The 6,997-nt window shown below is 31.4% G+C and overlaps 1 pseudogene; it reads right to left on the bottom strand.

Annotated features, from left to right (window-relative positions):
• Positions 1-1,941: 1,941 nt before the first annotated feature.
• On the bottom strand, positions 1,942-3,246 carry LOC141607425 (protein ANTAGONIST OF LIKE HETEROCHROMATIN PROTEIN 1-like; annotated as a pseudogene).
• Between the last annotated feature and the right edge of the window lie 3,751 nt (positions 3,247-6,997).

The following is a 6,997-nucleotide window of genomic DNA, read 5'->3' as shown; positions in this document are numbered from 1 at the left end:
AAAAGGTCGTGTGTTTTATACTTGTGTATTCGTTCTTTCGTTATCATTATAAGATAATAGTGCTTAATTGATTTCTTACTCGTTAATTAACGTGAACTTTTAGTATAATCATTAGTACTTTCTTATTAGCGTAAGTTAGTCACTCGAGTTAGTTGTACGAGTTGGGTTAGTAAATTTGTAATCCGTAGAAAGGTACTAAATTTATTAATCGAGAATAGTAGACTTAGGTTTCGATTTGTGAAACTGAACCACTTCAAAAACCGTGTGTGTCTCTCTTCTCTTTCGTTTGTTTCGTTTTTATTTATGCTTTGTTTTGATTCGTTAATTAGTTGATTAGTTAAAGTTTAATCAATAAACTTTAAATAATTAATTACTTACAATCGAAAAAGTTGGCTAAGTTCTTAAATCCTCAATTAACAACCCCTCCTCCCCCCCCCCCCCTGAGTATTTAGGCTATTGATAGACTCTTCATTATTGCTCCTGTAACATTTATATCATGTGATATGGCTGAGAGGACGTCGAGTTACTCCCCACCGATTGTGGTTGTTATGTTTATAACATGACAGGTGTTAGCTTTGCTGGGGATTTTTGTGTGAGCTAGCGAGTAGTTTGCAGATCCTACTCTGTTTTTCTTCTTTCTTTTATGGTTTTTAGTTTGAACACTTTGAGGAATTTTATTTTCGGCCTTTTTTTATAAAAGTGGCAATTGTTTAGACTTACCATTTGTTTTTTTTTATCCTTGAGAATTTTAATTACACATTCTCATTTTAAAACAGTTAGAACTTTTATCTTTGTGTTTTTAATCCCAAGTCGACAATGTTTCCGCCATTATTGTTTTGCATTAGTTTTTATAGGTGATTACACATGTTGTATATATTAATATCAAAAGACGTCATAAACTTTTTTACCCGTATTCTGACCCAAAACTGGACTCGACCCGTATTTTAACCTGACCCGGGATCGATCCTTCCGACCCGTTTGATAGGTCTAATTATAAGGGATTATCCTTGTTAAGAGACAATGGAAGTATCATTTTAAGATTTGTTTTAAATAATGTTATTTTGATACTCAAAATCAATGTATAAGTAACATGATCAAACTAAATGTTGAATTCTAAATACCCACACTAAGTCTTCCTTGGGACGGGTCAAGTACCATCCGTATGAGTAGATAAGACAAAACAGATTGTTATTTCCTAGCCACCTTGCTTTTTATTATCTACCCCCACATGGGTAGTATTTGATCCGTCGCAAGCCCGTCACAAATGAGAATTTTTGAGATACCCATTCTTATAAAAGCAACTTCCGAAGATTGGCCCATATAACTCAACTACATTTACTGCGCTTTTCGGAAATTAGCCCATATAACTCTTGTCACTTAAGAACCCTACCCTCGTTCAGTCCATGTAACACTTTGATCCATGATTTTGTGTCATATAAATGTGATTTAAGAACGCTAACACTCTTCCAACCCACCGCCTAAATACTATTCTCTCACTTCCCTCTCTCTCTTCAGCCGCTCTCTCTATACAATATCGCATAAACACCGCTTGATCTCCCTCACTCAAGATCTCCCTCAATCTCACTCTTAGAGCATTAGCAATGGTGAAACCGAAAATGGGTTCTTTCTTTGACACATAAACGCCACATCACTAAAAACCAAACACAATATTTTAAGAACTACTTCCAACAATGGCAAATGTTCCTCCCTTGTTCTTAAATAGGACCCACAATCCATTATCTATTAAACAACCATAAAAAATATGACATATGAAAATATAACATTAAAATATTTTGTAATTACTTATTTAATAACTTTTATAACCTTAATTTTTAAAACATAAAAATTAAACATGACATAAATAATTATATTCTTACATAATGCAAACTTTTTTAAAACAATATCATAAGACAAACTTAAGCATAATTAAATACGATAGAACTAATTTTCGACACTCTCTCCAAAACTTTGCCAAATATGTCCAACCAAGTCCGCTTTTAGATTATTGTGAATATCTCGATCACGAAACTCTGCGCGCTTATGTAGGGATTCTTGAAATTCACCAACCAACATTTCGTTTAACTGAATAGAACTTGATTCCACATCGGAATTCCAATTGGTTATTTGATCTCCTTCGTTTTCGACAATCATGTTATGTAGTATAACACATGCATACATTATATTTTTCAAATGCCTTCTACCCAAAAACGTGTCGTGTTAGGTATAATGACCCAACGAGCTTGAAGAACACCAAATGCATGTTCGACGTCCTTTCTTACTGACTCTTGCATTTTTTTAAACAATATTCTCTTGGGGTCCATTGGATGTGGAAAACTATTAACAAATGTCGCCCACTGGGAATATATATCATCAACAAGATAATACCCTTTTGTGTATTCTGCGCCATTAACCACAAAGTGAACCTCAGACACAAACCTTTGAACAACATCATTGAACAATGGGAACTGACGGAGAACATTAATATCATTATTTGAACCAGCGACGCCAAAAAAATGTATGCCAAATCCAGAAATCTTGAGAAGCAACAACTTCAAGCATAATCGTCGGAACTCCATGATCACCTCGTGTATATTGCCCATGTCATGCAACAGGACATGCTCTCCATTGCCAATGCATACAATCAAGACTACCAAGCATTCCTGGGAAGCCGTGGCGGCTTGAGTGCATTTGGAGTAAGCACTCTACGTCTTCTTCGTTTGGCCTTCTAAGGTATCGCAGACCAAATACCTCAACAATTCCACGACAAAAATAGAACAAACTTTTTCTTGCAGTGGTCTCACCTATTCTAATATACTCATCATATGAGTCAGGTGGATTCCCATATGCAAGCTGTCGAATTGCAGCAGTACATTTTTGGATAGTCGAAAGACCTCTAACTTGTGCAGCATCATATCTTATTTGAAAATATTCATGCAATTAAGATAAACTGGTCATGACGTGATTGAATAAACTCTTTTTCATTCTAAATCGTCGGCGAAACATCTCTGGTGGATACACTGGATCGCCAGAGAAGTAATCCGCAAAAATGCGATCATGGCCACCTTGACGATCTCTGACGATTGGCGTCCTTGTTATTACTGGCCTTTGACTTCTTCTTCTTCTTTCCATTAGTATTCTGTACATTTTTTCATCTCCATCATCCTTTAACTCTTCAATTAACATGTGAGTTAATTGACGCCTACTAGTGTTGGAGTTATTAAAATTGTTTGTAGGATGGTTTGCCATTTGAAATATTGTGGAAATAAAATATTTGTGTATGTAATTAAAGTTATTTATACGCTTTGAATAAAATTGGACTATCAATAAATTACATTTATAGATTCATGTCCTCAGAATCGTAGTTATCTTATTCATTTTTTATAGAATATATTATCTTTATCTGGCATAAAATCTATCTTTATAGGATATTGTTATCTTTATCTGACAGAAATCTTATCTTATCTCAAAACTTTATCTTTATCCAAAACCTAATCAAAAATGTTATCCGATTGTTCTGATAGAAAATCTAACTTTATAGGATATTGTTATCTTTATCTGACAGAAAATCTAGTAATCTTATCTTTTATTAGAAATTTTATCTCATTTCAAAACTTTATCTTTATCCAAAATCTTATCAAAAATGTTATCAGATTTTTCTGACAGAAAATATAACTTTATAGGATATTGTTATCTTTATCTGACAGAAATCTTATCTTATCTCAAAACTTTATCTTTATCCAAAATCTTATCAAAAAATTTATCCGATTTTTCTGACATAAAATCTAGCTTTATAGGATATTGTTATCTTTATCTGACAGAAAATCTAGTAATCTTATCTTTTTATTAGAAATTTTATAATCTAGCTTTATAGGATATTGTTATCTTTATCTGACAGAAAATCTAGTAATCTTATCTTTTTATTATAAATTTTATCTTATCTCAAAACTTTATCTTTATCCAAAATCTTATCAAAAACATTATCCGATTTTTCTGACAAAAAATCTAACTTTATAGGATATTGTTATCTTTATATTATCTAATGAATAAACACGATTTAATAAACACTAATAAAAGAACATAAGACAAACTACTATTAGATCATTAAGTGTAAGCCCCTATAAAAACTAATGCAAAACAATGGCGGAAATATTGTCGACTTGGGATTAAAAACACAAAGATAAAAGTTCTAAGGCCCTGTTCTTTTGGACTTAAAGTCACTTAATTTCAGTTCACTTCAGATCCTATAAGTTCGATTCGATTCGATTCGATTCGAGATCCTATAAGTTCGATTCGATTCGATTCGAGATCCTATAAGTTCGATTCGATTCGAGATCCAATAAGTTGATTCGAGATCCTATAAGTTTAGTTTAGTTCAGATTCCATAAGTTCAGTTCAGATCCTATAAGTTCAATTCAGAAAAATTCAGATCTTATAAATTTAGTTCAAAAAAGCTATATACAGAGTATTATTTTTAAAGACCGATACAAAAACATTTGACATTAATTATTCGATACATACATTATTATTTTTAAAAAAAATCACTCCTCTCATTAATAATTTCAGCGTCACAATAGATTTGGGCATGTTTGATAAAAAGCGGAATATGGCCATGTATTAGGTACGAAACAACATAGTCAAAAACATTTGGCGAGGCAATGGATCCGTTGTTGAGAGTGATAGTAAAGATGAAAGTGATGAGGATTATGATAATATGGAAATAAATGGTTAGAAAAAAAGATATAATATGTGATTTATTTGTTATCGTAATGTAATCGTAGTATAATGTATGAACAAACCAATAATAACCCTCCCCTTTCATGGAGGGCACGAGAATTAAGGGAGGGAAGTATTATATGGTAAAATATTGTAGTGGGGTAGGAGATGGGAGAGAGAGAGAGGGTATTGTGTGATTAAAATAAGTATTGTTGTGGGGTAAAGGTGATTAAAATAAGTATTCTAGTGGGGTAATGTGATTAAAATAAGATAAAGTATGAGTATTGTGGGGTATTGTGAGGTATTATTGTGGGGTGAGGTAATTAAAATAAGTATAAAAGTTTGTCAAATAAGGAAATAAGGAGAGTATTGTGAATAGACGAAAAAGGAAATAGGGAGAGTTATTTAGAATAGGAGGGAGTATTATTTTACCTTGTGTTTTAGACTATAACTAGTTTTGGAGCCCGTGAAAATCATGGGATCGTTAATAATTGACTGTGTTTAAGTGTTTAATTTGTGAATAACTTATATGGAGTAGTCCCCCTCTCTCAATCATTTGTTTAATTTTAATTAAAAAACCACTCACAAATAAAAAAAAAGGTAAATAAATGAACACGACTGAGGGAGCGGTATTTTAAAACAAAAGTTTAATACACTCCAAATTTTTGATTCGGGATGATACGCAAACCAAAATGTGAATAGATTGGTTGTTTTAAAGCGAGGACACAATCCGTCAAATTGAATTTTCGGGTACTTCTGGTCTTATAGACAATCTTGACACCATAGAAGTATTGGAACATGAATTTGCGCTCCATTGTCGTCCCCTGTTTTCAAAGGATTTAATAATATGACTACAAGTTTCTACCAATAAAACAAAACATTAAAAGAAGTCACCCTTCCATATATGAACAAATTGCATTGAAATTTATTTTCTACTGCATATGCAGTTAAAAACCTCCTAACTTTGAAATATATAGCATGATTACTTTTCATTCATTATCCTTTCTTTCTCTACAAAAATATAACCTTTTTATTACTTCAGTTATAATAAGTACACATATAGATATAGAATTTAAATCAATACTCCCGTCAAAATCCTAAAACTCGTACAATATGGATAATTATGCTAGTCTCGTAAAAATATTTCTTATTGGGTATGCAAAATAATTACGCGAAGTTCAAAGCACATCCATTTTAGGATCGCATTAACATATACATACCTCCTACAATAAAATTATTAATTAAATTATCAAGTTAATTAATTGAATTGGCACCTCCAATTAAGACTATTAAATATAAATACATGAACAAAAAGAAAAGGAAAAAGGAGACACAAAATTCCAATAAATTACAGAGAAAACAAAAAAAACCGACTTTTGTAAGGACGGGTAATGTTGATTTGGACAACCTGGTATCAAATAAGACAATATGAATTGGTATTTTGATGAGATTTTATAGAAAGAAAATCAATGACTCTCAATTTTCTCGTTTGAGTTGCTAATGATTCTTCAATTTCCTGTTTAATTAATGGTTCTTCAATTGCCTTTTTAATTAGTGATTATTCAACTGTCTCTTTATTATTTAACCCGTCTTAAAGATTATAGAATATGAATGATTTTCTTCACCAACAAACATTGCAACTTGCCTCTTTATTGCTTGAATGGAGACAATGTTTTTATTGTCGTTTTGGTGCATTTTAAAGTACTCGGCCCTATGTTTATCTTGCAAAGAAACTGTCGTGAGCTTTTATGTGAAAAACTTTAACAACTATTCCGAATAATTCCAAGGAAAGGTTACATATATTTAAAATATCACATTTTGTGTTATAATAATATACTCCGTAGTATATATAAGATTAGATTTGGGACAAAAAGTAAGAGAGTAAAGTAAGAATCAAAACTTTATAGGTGAACTCTAATAATTATTATTAGTAGTATAAGATGAGCAAAACTAATTACACATTTCTCGAAATCGCGCAATAAATAGAGATTTATGCATATACGATTCTAAACATATATAGCTTCTTCATATTCGATCATTCATCAAAAATTATAATCAATACAATACTATTATCTTCATACGAAATATTAGCCTTTCTTAATTCAGGAGAAAATAAAATATAAACAAATCATTCAAAAAAAATATTTATCCAAAAAATATTGTGAGTTACAGAATAGTATATTTGATGGAAAACAAAAAAATGATTTAAAGGCTTGAAAGCATTGGAATTGGAACAATGAATTGGAGAATAAGAATTGGTTTCTAACTAATTACTATTTATGCA

This window comes from Silene latifolia, chromosome 10 (genome assembly GCF_048544455.1).
Source record: "Silene latifolia isolate original U9 population chromosome 10, ASM4854445v1, whole genome shotgun sequence".
Classification (NCBI taxonomy): Eukaryota; Viridiplantae; Streptophyta; class Magnoliopsida; order Caryophyllales; family Caryophyllaceae; genus Silene; species Silene latifolia.
The sequence above is the reverse complement of the archived record's forward strand: the minus strand, read 5'-3'. Positions and strand labels throughout refer to the sequence as shown.